Raw genomic sequence first — 16,174 nt, forward strand, 5'->3', positions numbered from 1 at the left:
TCACAAACTGTTTACATTTCCAAAAAGCTCTCAAAGCGCTCTATAGCCCTATGGACCAGCTCTACTCATCCCCCATTTTTTGGCCCTTTTTGAGGTCATTTAATGCCCCTAACCTAACTTTGAAGCATTCTTAGGAGATCTCCAAAACCTGAAAAACTACAATAACTTTCAAACCGTGGGGCCTTTTGATGTGATTCTTTTTTTGGAATGCTCTAAATTACAATTACATTCATCTAGCCAATTTAAACCTCCTAGTTCACCAAAATGATGGCTCAATTACATACTCCTATTTTTTTGGGATTTACACAAACACTGATAGTGGAACTGTGAGAGTTGGAACCTTTATTTTGACCCAAATGGGTATCCAAAAATGAAAATACATGAAACAAAAACTAAGTCTAAGTATATTTTTTTTGGGTGACACAGGATTGCCCTTATACCTCTGGATGCTCCTGCATCAATGAATAAGGGTGTTGTCATCTCACTTTCCTTGTAGGGTGCAGCTTGATGTTCTCTACTTATTTCATTTTGCATCCATGGCATTGCTACCCTTAACTGTACATCCCCTACATACAGGATTGGGTTCCATTTAGTGTCATTAGGCACCACCAGATTGTGAAGATACAATTTACACAGTAAATTTTTCAAGGCCATAGGAATAGATCGAAATGGATCATAAAATTCATGTGGGGTAGAGACAAAGGGGTTAAGACCTTCTATAATTCTAGTTAACTTATAATTTTCAAATTATTCTTTCAGAAATAGAGAATATATTGGTGAGGGCGACCTACATTCCATTAACTTGGGAATCAATCCTGTAATCTGCTCAATTCTTCTCTTCAGAACTTCATTTTGATTTGAACTTTGTTTCAATTGGTAGCTCTATTCATTAATAACATGCTCTAATTTCTTTTCTTCCAAGTTTCATTGAGCTCTTTCCCATAATAGTTGTTGAAACAAATTAATTCTTGCAGATAAAGGTGTGGATAAATCTGATGGTGGCAATGGCTCATGATGAAAGAGGTCTATCCATTTAGGTGCTAATTGATAAATTTTGTTGTTATTTTGTGGTGTGGAGCACCCACTTTTTCTTGCGATGACAGTTATTTCCTCTTTTCCCTCCTTACTGGATTATGTGGTTGCTGCAACTAATGTATCCAACCTTTCTTGATCTAATTTTTCCAATGCTTGTTTAACAATTTTAGGTCTAAAGTTTGGATAATTATTTGAAGGGAGTTCTATAGAAATTTTACTAATGTCTTGTATAGTAGGGTTTTCTTCAAATTCCTTAGAAATTTTAGTCTCATTAGATTCCTTGTCACTATTGATAAGCACATAATTAATACTACACTCTACTTCAGGTGGCGTATTCTGAGTTTTTCTCTCATTTTCACTAACTTCAGTTTGTGGCAGTTTTTTCCTCAAAGAGGGCTCCTTTTCACTTTCAGATACTTTAGAGGTAATTATGGGAACAAAGGCTTCTATAACCCTACTCCCAAAGAGTCTTGTACTTCACCTTGTGGGTGATGTTGACAGGCACAAAAAACTCTTTTGTTTTCGCCTGCTTATTTGTGTTTCTACCAAAGGTGCTTCAAGAGGTTTTTGTAGGTCTTCCTCCTCTTGAGAGTGCAAGGGTTCATTAGGTTTACTCTTCTCATCTTATTGTCCTAGCCCTTCTACTTTAGATTCCAAATTTTACCTTTGTCCTTCTCATTGGAGGATCTATTTTTAATAGACGACGAGGCTTTAGGAGCACTAGCAATTTCTAACTCTTTTCTTTTCTTCTTGCTAATAATGGAAGGTTTAGCCTTATCAATCTATTTCTTAGTTGGCTTAAGAATAGAGGGAGAGGTTTTGGAGTATTTTCAGCTCTAGGGACAAATTTACAAAATCTTGTGGACATTCTTTCTCTTTATCCTACACCCTAGCCTCTAGGGATGACCAACTTAGGTTCTAATTCTTTTAACTACAAGAATTCCTCCCATGACCCAATTTCTTGCTTGCTTAATTCTCTTTCTACAATTAATTTTATCAAACCATGGTGAGAGACTGATTGATCACTTCTTGATTGAACTAGAGAAGCTTACTTCTTCATAACATTGAACAAGAAGTTGGGAAGGTTTACCTATCTGTAATCATGTCGTAGGTGAGCCAACAACTTGAAATGAAAGGCATGCATATATTTGTAATGTCCCTCACATGTGAAATATTGAATGATAAATGCAACAGGTTGAATAAACTCCACTGGGAAGGATAGCCTTGAAGTTCCTTGTTTCTTATCAATGTCCAATGGTGGGTCTTAGTGTATGCTGAATTGTGCCCTAGCTATCCTTAAGTCAAACTCTTTGTCCTAATTTTTGCCCTCCCAGAGAAACCTAGTGACTTCAACTATCACTTTCTCTGAGAACTTAATTCATAGACCTTTAACCATTGCAACTCCATCTCTTAAGGTGGTCATAAGTTGAAGGACTACTTCATTAAATCCATTTAGACTAAGGCAATAATCCAACTATCCCCTTCTCCTAAACATTTCACAGCTGGCTGCATCTCCCAAAAGAACTCGATGATCAAGAGGCTGATTCCTCTGTATACCTTCACCCATGGTCAATTACAACTAAATTGTAGAAAAAAAACTTTGATGTTCAAGGCATAATAAATCAAGGCTTACAATGCTGGCTCTGGCTTTTTAGAAAAATGGCTTCAAAAAAATGGTGTGTACTAGAGAAGTTAAATGCATCATATCAAGTTTCATGTTTTTCATGCATGTATAGGTTTGTCACCTGAACACATTCCAAATCATCATTAAAAGTTAAATAACCACTTTTAATATCCTTAATTGTATAATGATGTAATTGCAGAAGGACAAGTCACCAACATGTGATATTAATTATGCACTTATTTCTAGTCATCTTAATGCACTTTGAAGGTACATGCAATTTGAAACATGCAATTTGAAAAATGCTTTAAAAAGACAATCAAAATCTATTTAAATATTTCCTACCCTGCAACTACATGAAGGCATGGGTCCCACCAGACTAGGCTAAGCAAGAATGAACAAATATAAACAATACCAAATCATAACAAATCATGAATAAAATAAAATGCATGCAAATTTATGTGGAAGGTATTTAGCAACTACTACAGGAAAGATGTTCTAAAATGATCGTCAAAATTGATAGAGTGATGGGTTGAAATGGTAAGATGGAAGACAGAAAAGTCGAATTGGAATGGATGCAAAGAAAGTAATTGAAAAAGAAGTGTTTATTATGAATGTCTTGATTAGAGTCAAGAACTAGCAAGAGTCAGGGTAGAAGACTGAGACTTAGTAGCAATAGGAACAACAATATCCTCATTGTGCTAGAATTGTTGCAAGAACTCTTCATGGCTGGTTGGTTTATGGTAAAGCTTGAGGTGATGCCCATTGACAAGTAGCTTGAAGTGAACAGGATCACTGGTAGATAACTAGATGACACCATTTGGAAATATGACAACAATCTTAGAGGGTCCTAGCCAGTGTGTTTGGAGCTTTCTTGGATTATGCTAGTATCTTGAGTCATGAAGGAGTAACAATTGCCTACAATGTTGGCTCCTGGTTTAATAGTTTTGAAAATGACCAAGAAACTAGACAGATGCATCTAATGCTAGCAGCTTCCTATGACAAATGCTCCTAACTGTAGTCCTAGGCCAACTATAAGGCATAACTCCTGCTTCACTTCAGGCTCTGCTAGACCTAGGCAGGTTAACCTTGAGGTTATAATGAATGGTACTAGTGCATTTAAAACATAAATCTAAACCTATTAATGCAGATGAAAACCCCTTAATCTCCTAATGACTTATGCAGTAACAAAGAAGTGCAGTAGCAAATTACAACTCTTATGAAATGCACAAGCTGAGTGAGGGTTAAACATTTAGGTCCTTCAACATGAAAGGGAAAGAATGTTTGATTAATAATGTTGAATTCAAAAAAACCTCAGATATGCAGTAGTAAGACCTAATGATCCTGTAAACTGATCAGTGCCTTAACCATTGGGAAAATCTATGAATAAAAAACACACATATGGATATTTGATACCTATTTGTATCTTTTGATATCTGATCTATCTATTCAACTTGTAAATAGACATCAATGTTCAATTTAAACCTCATTCTTACATGATATCCCCATCAGTAACCTCACAACCCTATTGATTTCCCTGAAACATTTACGTAACCCTTTGAGTCACAGGAAACAATGAAATAATATACAGCCTTAAGGGACTGCAACTACAACCTAAGCTCTATGTAAAAGATTATAAAACATTGAAGATCACTGATGAAAGAGACAAGATTCAAGATGAAACTCAACCATCTGCTTTTCTTTGTATTAATTTCCTTGAAATTATACATTCATGTGCATGAAATGAAAACACATAAAACACCTAATAGATCTAAACTATCTATATTATCCTTCCTAATATTGTTCATACAAGAGAGAAAGTGCTGAAAGAATGGTTTCATAGTAAACACTGGAACCCTGCTGGTATTACCCAGAGAAAACGGCCAACCCTTATAATGAAAGAAAGAAAGAAAGATATAGGAAGAAGATGAATTCTTGGATCTGATCTATGCCTGACATGTGTCCACTTGGAATTCAATCTTCTGCAACTGAATAACCTCTCTCTTCCTTCTCCCATTTTGATTTGATTTGGTTTCATCCATTTTTTGTTATTGATTTGCAAATATCCTTTTCTGAATGATGAAAACTCTTGAGTTATCAAAATATCTAATAACTTCATGAAAATGCTAGTGAAATTGATTTTCACTAAGTGAATCTGATTAGAATTTTACCCAAGTTACATTTTTACAGCCTTTTAATCATATTTAGGTTATTATCTTACCAGAAATCACTTTTGAATTTTGATGCTTGAATTCGGTTGCAAGATATGAATCTGGAAGAAGCCTCCTGTAGCTTGAACTAGTGGCATTCTGTGCAAAAACTAACCTCAGAATTGGAGAGTTCGTCTTCTCCCAATTTTGATGATATATAATATCGCTATACTAGCCTTTCAGAAACCCCCTAAAAGTCTATTTGAAAATCACTCTCTTGGTATAAAACTCAAGTTTGCAACCTTTATGATTTAAATTTTCAAAAAATTGAAATTATCTAAAGTTCAAACTTTAGAAAAGAAATACCCTTTTGAAATTTTTTTAAAACCTGACATGCATTGTGAGAAATAATAAAAAAGATTATTTTTTATTATTTTTTCGAATTTCTCCATACCCTCTGACTTTGGGTCAACCCTCTGTTGACCAAGCACCATGTGGTACTTCATGATTGGTCAACCCTTGGCACCACATTATCATAGGCTGGGACCTGCTACCACATGGCACTTGCCTACTTTTCCGCTTTGCTTAACGATTGAGCACTTTTGTCTTGCGAGGATGCACGGTCTGTTGATCTGTCCACATGGCGCAATCTTAAACCTCTAGTCTTGACCTACTAATTTGGAACCACCTCATCACTGAGTGGGACCTGCTACCACATGGCGACAATCTTCTTACCCGCATTGCCTATCCAGCATGCATCTTGGTTTTGTGGGTATGCCCCTACCATTTGATCAGACACGTGGCATCATCTCGTTACATCTAGATTTTGGGTGCCATGTCAGCGATCTCACATTTATGTTTAAAATTTTGACTGGCATCATGCTGACATCACCTCCAGGTCAGCTACATGGGCTTCACACGTACTCCATGTCTTCCAAAATCCTCATGCTTTAAGACACTAAGAATTTGCAATGATTTGTATTTAAATATTTTAAACTCCCATTTCCCAGCCAATGTGCGATAATGGAAGTATCACTATTTCCACTCCCCTGTGAACTTGATGAGAGACCCAGACACCCTCAAATCAAGAGGACCATCAATCTTCATGATTAATCATCAAGAAACTAAAAATAATTGCCTACCTTTTTAATGGAGCAAGAAACACCACACAGGACGATTCCTTTTGACCCGAGGGAGGCACATCCCATGACAATGTTAGCTTGCGAAGGTGAAGAATTATTTAGGCATATGTGCCAAGGGCCAAAACTATGGGATGGTTCATCCTGAAAACTAATTCCCACTTAATGAAAGGGTAATTTAGATAGTTGGAGCACTTTTTATGGTCAATTTACAGAGTGAGGAATTTGGAGCGATGTGCAAATTTCTAGGTGTGATAGATGACACAATTCTTGTTTTATTTTTTAATCATGCCCTGCATATTCTTTATTTGCCTTCCTTGGATTTGCCTTTTATGGCTCGTGCTCCTTTCATTTCTCTGAGCATGAATTCCTCTTGATGCATGCAAGTTTCGTCTAATAGGCATGGGAACTTTTTCTTTACACAACCTGTCGTAGGTCTTCTCTTCTGGCGTGGAGTGCCTTTTGCAATGATGATCGCAGGCCATAATTATGAGTTTTCAAACCCACCATCTGATTATGGAAACCAAGATTTATAATTCCAGCTACTAGCAATTAGAAACAAACCTTCTATAGGTGACAGGGTGTATGCAAATGCCTTACTACCCCTGCAATGCTGAATGGAACCTTAGTTATGCTTCAATGCTGCCATAGTAAGGGACGACAGTCCTCAATGATTCATCGATTTCCTTAGCAAAAAATCACAAGTAATTATGAAGATTCCCTCCTTTTATACATGGCACCTCCCTTTTGAACTGGCTCTCTTCTTCCTTTATTGCCTGTGGCTTCTCCTCTTGTGAATACCTTTGGTTTTTCCTTATGATGAACAAGTGACAACGACAAGAAACATAGTGGCTACTAGTATTTATGGCTATCTACCCACTGAAATGCTAAAGTGATTGATTGCAACAACATCTTGAGAAAAAAAACTCTTAGATCCAGGTACAACATCTAACAGTATATCACCAAGCTTCAACTTTCTTGCACTACTCTCATATACAAGTAGTTTCCCCATGAATCTTAGTGGAAGCCTTTCAAGCATAAAAATTTCTTCATCACTAGTACTTGAAACACCAGGGCTACTAGGTGACTCATCATCTTACTGGCTAATATCTTTACTATTTACACTAGTGCTAGTTTTAGTAGCATTCTTGGCCTTGACAATACGTAACCTACCTAATGATAGTGAACTTGAAAGCAAGGAAAAAGAAAATGCTGTCATTAGTGGTCTGGTTCCATAAGTCAAACTCTTCTACCAAGACTATGGTATCCTCATCAAATGTGTTAGTTGATCCTTCCCCAAATTATTCTTCATCTAGCATCTCAGATTTTCCAGAGTGTGACTTTCTTAAAGGAAGAGAAATAAGATTATACGTAAAATAGTCCATGGGTTCATCATATTGCTTTGTTCATTTTCCAGTTTTGTCATCTATAAGCATTCCTTCATAGGAATCATCATTGATTGATGGCTTTTTGTCCATTCCCTGAAAAATTCCATGGTGGTGCTTGTTAATAGATGACATCTCCTGAGAGAAGGCTTTTAACGCCATCATCAAATTTTCCTTCTGAACAAGATCTCCTATATCAAAATTATTAAGCTCTTGTATGAGACGATCCGAACTTGTGTAATCCCCTTTTAAAAATATTTTCACTTCTCAGGATTCTATCAATCTGATGCAAATTAGTCAGGCCTACCAAAGTGGGTCCGACTAAAAAAAATTTCATTTCCGAACAACTAAACTGCAACACTGATCCATCGATCATCTGATACTGATTGGAAAAAAATTCAACTGATGAACAATCAATTTGAAGCTCATTTTACATCTTTTTGCAAACTGTCAATTTTGCATCAGGAGGTCCTTTGACTGGCGTTAAAAATTGATCTGAACCTCTGACCAGGCTCTAGAATCAAACACACTGATTCTCTGTTCCACACACTTTTACCCTTTTGAATCTCGTCTCATGACGAATTCGAGGTCAAAAGATATTCACTGTCAAAGTTAGCTTCTTAGAATTGCTTGCAAGAAAACACTTTAGAAAATACTAAATTGGGTTTGGATTTGGCTTTAAAAATTGGACAAATGGACACTTGGGAAAATGAAAACTAGGGTGTTGATTCACTGTCATGAGGTGAGTATAAATATGTGATTTGGGCTCATGACGAATAACTAGGCGCAAATGGTGAGCCGTCAAAGTAGGTTACTTACATTTGTAGATTAGAAACAATGTTAGAAAAGTGTTTTTTGCAAATGGAAATGACCTAGAAAGTGTGCAAATGGATTCATCATGACCTAAAAATTGGCATACTTAAAGTATTTTTAGAGGACAACACAATGATACAATACATTCAATCTTACCAATCACGGATCTCAAGATATAACATCACGAACAGGGCTTTCAAAAAATTTGCACTTGCTGACACCAGTAAAACTTTAGAAATTGCATTTGGAATCGCGTTTGAAAACTGATCAAATGGATTCATCATAAGTTGAATCTTGAAACATAACAAGTCCTTGACATCTACAATGCAACACAAAAGGAATTTTAACATTTTGATCAATTGGGTCAAAATTATAAGATGTCAAATAGGGCTTCCCATAAATTTGCACAATTACACAAAAGTATGAAACAATAACTGACCAACTTTGAGGGATTCAAAACCTAATCAAACGAACTCAAAATGACTCAAAATATGAAACCTAGATTCTCAGGTATGGACACTAGATATTTACAAAGCGGCGGATCATGAAACATTTCTAGGTGTGAGATGTTTAGATGAAAACAAGACCTCCTGTCACTATTTGACACTTTGGGTAAGAATGTAGAATTGACATTTGCTCAAAACAGGTCTTCGCCAAATGACTCAGAACGATAGTTTATCATCATGGAAAAAGTGGACGGGCTAAATGGAAGGTCTTAGAAATATTAAACACCTCAGGGGCTTTCAAAGGTACAACCGGGTATAATAGGCATTTAAAAGAATTCATAGGGCTTGATTTTCTCAATAGTGCTCAAAATTCAGGCTACAATTTTGAGCGCCAACATATAGTAAACATTTTTTTTTTATAAACTTATCATGCCACTTTTTCCTTTGGTGTTGAATGAGCTCAATATTGTTTAATGCAGATTTCCTCCATTCATCAAGATTGTTTAAACTTAGGATTCTGTCTAGTTGGGCAATATTGAGTTCTATCCCAAGCTCCAAGGTAGTCTTCAATGTTTTGTATTCAAATTCAATAGGTATCATGGCTGACTTACCATAAAGAAGTTCAAATGAAGTAAAACCAATTGCGGACTTCTAGGTGGTTTTGTAAGCCTAGAGAGCTTCAAGAAGGTGTGTTTCCCAATCCTTCTTATGAAGTGCTATAGTCTTGGTGAGAAAAGATTCCAACTCCCTATTAGTAACTTCAACTTGACCATTAGCCTAAGGATGGTAAGATGATGATTTATCATGCCTAATAGTATACTCCTTCATAAGAGCAATTATCAAATTTGATGTAAATAGAGTCCCTTGATCAAATGTCAATTGCCTAGGAACACCAAACCATGGAAAAATGGATTCATATAAAAAAAATTCCATGTTGATATCCCTTGGGTGTTTCATGGGTTTAGCTTCCACCCATCTAGTGACATAGTCAATGCACACTAGAATGTAGGATTTATCTTGTGAAGTAGGCTCAATGGGGCCTAAAAAGTCAATCCCCCAATTGTCAAAGGGTGTGACCACTACTTGAGGCTACAGGGGCATTTCATTTGACTTAGTGGGTCTTCCATTCATTGACACTTGTCACATTTCTTTGTATATCTGGCTTCATCTTTGTGCAGGCTTGGCCAATAATACCTAGTTGTTAAGATTTTGAAGGCTATTCTTTTGGCTGTAAAGTAACCTCCATAGGGTTCATCATAGACATCATATGTTTCAACTTATTTTAGACTCCTATGCATGACTTGATTAGGACCAATATAGAACATAAACCCAACAATCCATGAAGAATTAAAGCTCTTCTCGACTAGTAGCTTTCAAGCTTGGGTAGGGAAGTATACTGGAATTTTTCTAGTGGTGAGGTGATTAGGAATATCTACATACCAAGGGTTTTGTGTGGCCAATAGAAAAAGGTGCTCATCTAGAAAACTATCATCAATGGTTGTAGGATCATCAAGGAGATGCAACTAAGAGAGAAATTAAGCTACCACATTGGCCTTACCAAGTCTATCAACTTTGGTGATGTCAAATTCTTGCATGAGCAACAACGATCGAGCCAATCTTCTAGAAATTACAATTTTTTTCACCAAATATTTTGTAGTAGAATGGTCAATGTGAACAAATATCTCATATCCAAGGATGTAATGCCTAAATTTAGTGAGAGCATAAATGAATGTAAGAAATTATTTTCAGTGAATATGTATTTAAATTTTATACCTTGCAAATTTTTACTAGTGAAATAGATAACATGTTCAATAGAGTCTACTTGTTGTCCCAACACATCATTGATAGCATAGTTTGAGGCATCCATATGAATGTGAAAATGTAAGCCCCAACTGGGTCCTCTCAAAATAGGTGTTGTGGTACAATCTTCCTTAATCTATAGGAAGGATGTTGCACAGCCAGAGTCCTTTTTGAGTAGGTTGTAGAGAGGTGTTGCAAGTTGACTGAAGTTTTTAATAAATCTTCTATAATATGCAGCATGTCCCAAAAAACTTCATACATCCTTTTGCTTCTCTGGTGTTGGCAAGTTACTGATAACTTCAATCTTTGTTGGATATACTTGGATGCCTTTTGATGAAATAAAATGGCCTAGGACTACCCCTTTCTCCATCATCATAAAACATTTATCATTGTTTAAAGATAGGTTACAATCTTGACATCTTTTTATTAATGTTTCTAATTTTTCTTTTGCTTCTTCAAAAGTAATACCATAAACAATGAAATCATCCATATAAATCTCTATACAATCAAAAAAAAATCTAAAAAAATGCTGATGATATCTTGTTGAAATGTGGCTGGGGCATTACACAAACCAAAAGGTATTACTGAATAAGAAAATGTTCCCGATGGGTAGGTAAAATTTATTTTCTCTTGATCTTCTGAGGCTATTTGAATTTGATTGTAACCACTGAAACCATCCAAAAAAGAAAAATACTTTTTACCAGCTAGGTTGTCAAGGACTTGGTCAACAAATGGTAATGGAAAATGGTACTTCTTAATGGCTGAATTAAGCTCCCTATAATCTACACAAAATTTCCATTTTCCTCCCTTCTTGGGTACTTTGAACATGGGTGAGCCCCACTGACTATCAGAGATGGGGTATATAAAACCAATACTTAATAGTTTACACAATTCATTCTTAACAATATCTTTTAAGATAGGATTAACTCTCCTCTGAGGCTGTCTAATAGGTTTGAAGTCAAGGTTGATAGAAATCTTGTGAGTGCAAAGCATAGGATCTAATCCTTTCATGTCCATGTAATCCCAAGAAAATGCATTCTAATTTTCCTACAATAACTGCAACATAACTTCTTGTTAGGAGTCTGATAAGGCATTGTTTACATTTAGTTGCTTACCTAGACCAATTTCCATCTTAATAACCTTATCTACCATGAATAATTGAGCAATAGGAGAAGAATCCATCTCATGAGGTAATAATGAATGGAGAAATTGTGAAGCTTCTGAATGATTGAGTGAATTTAAAGGTGGTACAATGGTTTCTAAGATGCATTCAACTTGAGGACAAATTGGAGATTGTGTTCTATATTCATCCATAATAATGGATGAAATTATTTCATCTTCTTCTCGATCAGCTATGGATTATTCTCTTCCTATCATCATCAACTGATGGATGGAATTGGCTTCTAGATCATCATCACTCAAGTTTAGCCAAACTACTTAGTCATCTAGTAACAATGGTTGAGTAGGGAAGTATAAAGTCAGGTTCTTGGTATGAACTCCATTGGATATTTTCATCTTCTCAAATCAGAAAGCTATATAAGCATCTACAGTGGCTAACCATGGCCTCCCTAAGATTAAAGGATAGCCTCCCATGTTAGCTTTTGGGGAGAGAACAACAAAATCAACTAGATATTCCCAGGAATTTAGGGTGACTATAACATCTTCTATCATCCCATCTAGTTTAATGGTAGAGCTATCAGCAAGTTGAAGGATGGTGGGTGTCTCTTTGAGGCTAACAATATGCAACTGAGATAATACCTCCTTTGTCGAGATATTAATAGATGCTCCTAGGTCAACCAAAGTATTTTGAACTTAGATGCCATGAATGGTAACTATAACTATAGGACTCCTAGGGTCAGAGTATTTGGGTACAACTAACTTCTCCACCATTAAGTCAAACAACTATCCTAGGACATGAATGGTTTTTGGATCTTTCCTCTTCCTTCCTTGTGGCTTACTTCATGCTTCCTTAATAGATTTAGTATAAGCAAGGAATTCTTTAATAGCATCCAACAATGGTATTTTTATTGTCATCTATTTCAGCTAATTAAGTGAATCAAATGGTTTTCTTTGGATTGGCCTTGTTATATCAACCTATGGGGAAATGGATGTTATTTGGCTATAAGAGAGGTATGCTAATTTGATTCATCTGTATGCTTAATCAAAAGATTCCCAAATTTAGTCATTATAGCTTCTTGGGGTGCAAGAAGAGTGGTCCCTGATCTTAAGTGAATATCATTCAATGAGATGACATAACTTTGCTATTGGGTCTGTTGTTTAGTATTATTCATATTTGGGTTAGGTTGAACTAGTAGTCGAGTCTACTTGGAAGGAGTATTAGTGGTTATAGGAGGATGCATTAGAGCTTGCTGTTGAGTTGGTGGCAACAGGGTTGGTTGACTAGATTGGGGATTCCAATGCTAAGGTTGCTACCAACCCTGTTGAGGTTGCTGCCAACCCTACTAGGGTTGTTGCCAACTATGATTTCGACTAAAACCAGTATTTTGAAATTTTTTCCATTGATTATTATTATGATAACTTTGAAGAGGATTTGGTGGCATACCTTGTCTTTGAACCCATGGCCTTCTTTGAGTGATATAGATTACCTCTTCATTTTCATCAATGGCTTTGAACTCAATTGGCATTGGTTGTGTCTCCATACTTGCAACAGACTTACATCTACAATGCTTTTTCTTCTCTCTACAGTGTGGACAATATTTAGTCAACATGGCATCAAATTCATCTTTCTTTCTTTGGGGTTGCATGGTGTCTAGCTAAGTGGCTACATCATTAATGATGTCTTTCTTGAAGTCTGATACAAATTAGATAACTCCATCTTGGATACTCTTGAACTACCATTGGACTTATGTGATAGGTCTCTAAGTCCCTTAGCTTTCTTCACAATAGCTCTGGAATAGTTTAGGCATATACTTTGTATCTCAATCCAAGTCTTTTGATTAACATCCCCACCCACCATAAGGTCTAGAGCTTCAATGCTTCATTTATTTACACCTCTCAAAAAAGATGTTTCTTTGACTCCTCATTCAATTGATGCTATGTGTTACATTGCAGGTTGAACATAAACTGAGAAACATAGTCTTCCAATGTTTCATCATCCTTTTGGGACATTTTGAAAATGTCATCCCCCTTTAAATCTTGACCCCTACAGTATTCCTTATACTTTGTGAGAAATAGGTTGCTCATTGTAGGCCAATATACCATAGCATTGTCACCCAACCCCATGAGCCATCTTAGAGCAGCTTATTTGAGGGTAGAAGGAAACAACTTCAATTTGTGGGCATCAGTTGTATAGTCATAGCTTCTACATAGTATGCCAAACTCAAAGAGAAAGGTTTCAAGGTCTTTAGTGATCAAGCCATAAAACTTAGGAAGTGCAAAAATAGGTACATATTTCAAATTTTGGTTACCTTATTGAAGAGGAATAGGAAAGGGAAATGTTGGTTGAGGATGAGGCTGAGCCATTTCTTGAGGAGGTACTATTAATGGTGCTTGATATATGACAAGAGCAAGTGGATTATCTTGGTATTCAAGTTCAACAAAGAGACAATTTAGATGCAAGGACTCATTAGAGGGTATTCATTCTTAAGCAGAAATGAATGGATTTTCAAAAGGTTCTTCTTCATTCTCACTATGGGGTTCTTCAAGTTCAAGGTTCAAAATATCTTCCTAAATATTGTAGGGAAGAAATCTCCTAAAGGGATCTCTCCTTCTATGCACGCAAAGATGCAAAATCTAATCTAACATAATGACTTCAGGCTACATTGACTCCATGACTAGATAGAATCATGTATTTTCCTAAGAATAGCATACTAACTTCATTTTATTTGTCAACCCAAGAGTGTAAGCTTGAGAGGGTGGTTGTAAAGTATATGCCTTAATTCCTCTTTAAGTCATTACAACTACAACATGAAAGAAATGCTAAAGGAAACTAAGCTAGGAATTGAAACAAAATTTGCCTTAAAGCTTAGAGTAATGCTACAAACAATAAATATACTTAAACACCTATGTTCTAGGAAAAATTCAATAATTCTATTATCAATGGCTACAGGAACAACATAAGTTTACTTTGCAAGGAAAAAAACTAAGAAGGAAATCTATTCTAACAAAGTAGTTTGCTCACCAAGTGGGCCCCCTTAGATGAGTGAACATAAAACAATCAAGTCTAAAGGTGGAAACTTTAACTCTATATTGTATTCATTCATAATACAAAATCACATTTGAAAACATGATTCTACTCTTCTGAATAGAACAATCTACTGTATTTCCTTCTGGTCAAAATTAGGAAAAGATCCAAAATCCCCTTTCAAGGTTACATTGGAAATTATTTAAAGGAAAGCTTTAATAACTTCCTACTCCTATGATCACTCCATCAATGAGGATCATTGTAGATCATAAAGTTTACAATGTAAATACTTATTAACTATGTTTTAACTCCCCCAAGAATATCATAGGTTGAGGAAGCTATCTTTGTGTGCTGCCATAATAGAATTCGTACCATGATCTGCTTATGCAGTGATTCATCAATCATTTGGTAGGCTTTGAATCAACACTGAAATGTTATCTTCAATATGCATGACAACACCTGCAAAGCATTAAATGAAACAACTTCTACATACATGTATTTATTTCATCATCAATGTTAGAAAAAGTATAATGTTTAGAGTATCACTCTTGCAAATCCTACGGTTGTAGGAAGGAACCTACCCAAACATAGCATGGATGAGGAAATATTTATCAACATGTAATATCCTTCATTAAACCATAAAAACCATAGATTCAAGAAAACACAATATAAATGATCAATCTATACTTCAATCTTCATGTCTTAACATATAGATAACATATCCATAAAACATAAGTTCTTTTTCTTTAACCATAGATTCATAAACTATTTCTTGCAAGATAACTGTTAAAAACAAGATAAAAAGTTCTCAAAATATGGCCTTTTAGAGGCTCATCAAGCATCATACAAAATGAAAACTCAACATGTATGATTTGTTGTACTGATTACTTCCTTCTAGTATTTGATTGCAACATTCTTTTCTATCATCAATGTTCTTGCACAATCCATGATTGATATGTTCCTTCTTTCTACTATACCATTCTACTAAGGTGTACTAGGGGTTGATACTTGTCTTTTGATTCCTTTCTTAGTGTAGAATTCTTTGAATTCATTAAAAATAATTCACCTCCTCTATATGACCTTAAACACTTAAGTTTCTTTCTTATCTCATTCTCAACTCTAGCTAGATACCACTTGAATTTTTGAAAAGATTCAGATTTATCTTTTAGATACATTATTTCCATCATCTTAGAATAACCATCAACAAGAAAATTGAAATAATTATCTCCACTATAGCTCTCTATGCCAATAGGTCCACAAAGGTCTATATGAACCAACTCCAAGACTTCTTCAGAATGATAGTTCTTTCTTTTGAAACTTGTCTTGCCCATCTTACCAATTTGACAATTCTTGCACATGCCCATGTCAAGTTTCCTCAAACTAGGAGTACCTCAGACTCTTATTTTTTCTTATCTTGGTTAGGTTATAATAGTTCACATGACACAATCTTTTATGTCATAAATAGCTTTCCTCTACTTGAGCAATGAAACATGAACTTTCTCTCAGATCTAGGTAGAATAAGTTACCTTTAGTTTTATTGTCAGACCCAACTAGATTTACATTTCCATCTGGCAACTTGGCCTTCCCATTCATGAATTCTACCTTGAATCCAAAGTTATTCAATTGTGCCACACTTAGTAG

General features: G+C 35.6%; 2 pseudogenes; both read right to left on the reverse strand.

Moving 5' to 3' along the window:
• Window positions 1–6,813: 6,813 nt before the first annotated feature.
• Window positions 6,814–7,330, reverse strand: LOC149551804 (uncharacterized; annotated as a pseudogene).
• A 21-nt stretch (window positions 7,331–7,351) lies between these two features.
• Window positions 7,352–16,174, reverse strand: part of LOC149551805 (beta-fructofuranosidase, insoluble isoenzyme 1 pseudogene) — a 76,752-nt pseudogene continuing 67,929 nt past the window's right edge.

This window comes from Cupressus sempervirens, chromosome 6, assembly GCF_028749045.1.
Source record: "Cupressus sempervirens isolate cs-2001-9-10 chromosome 6, ASM2874904v1, whole genome shotgun sequence".
Classification (NCBI taxonomy): Eukaryota; Viridiplantae; Streptophyta; class Pinopsida; order Cupressales; family Cupressaceae; genus Cupressus; species Cupressus sempervirens.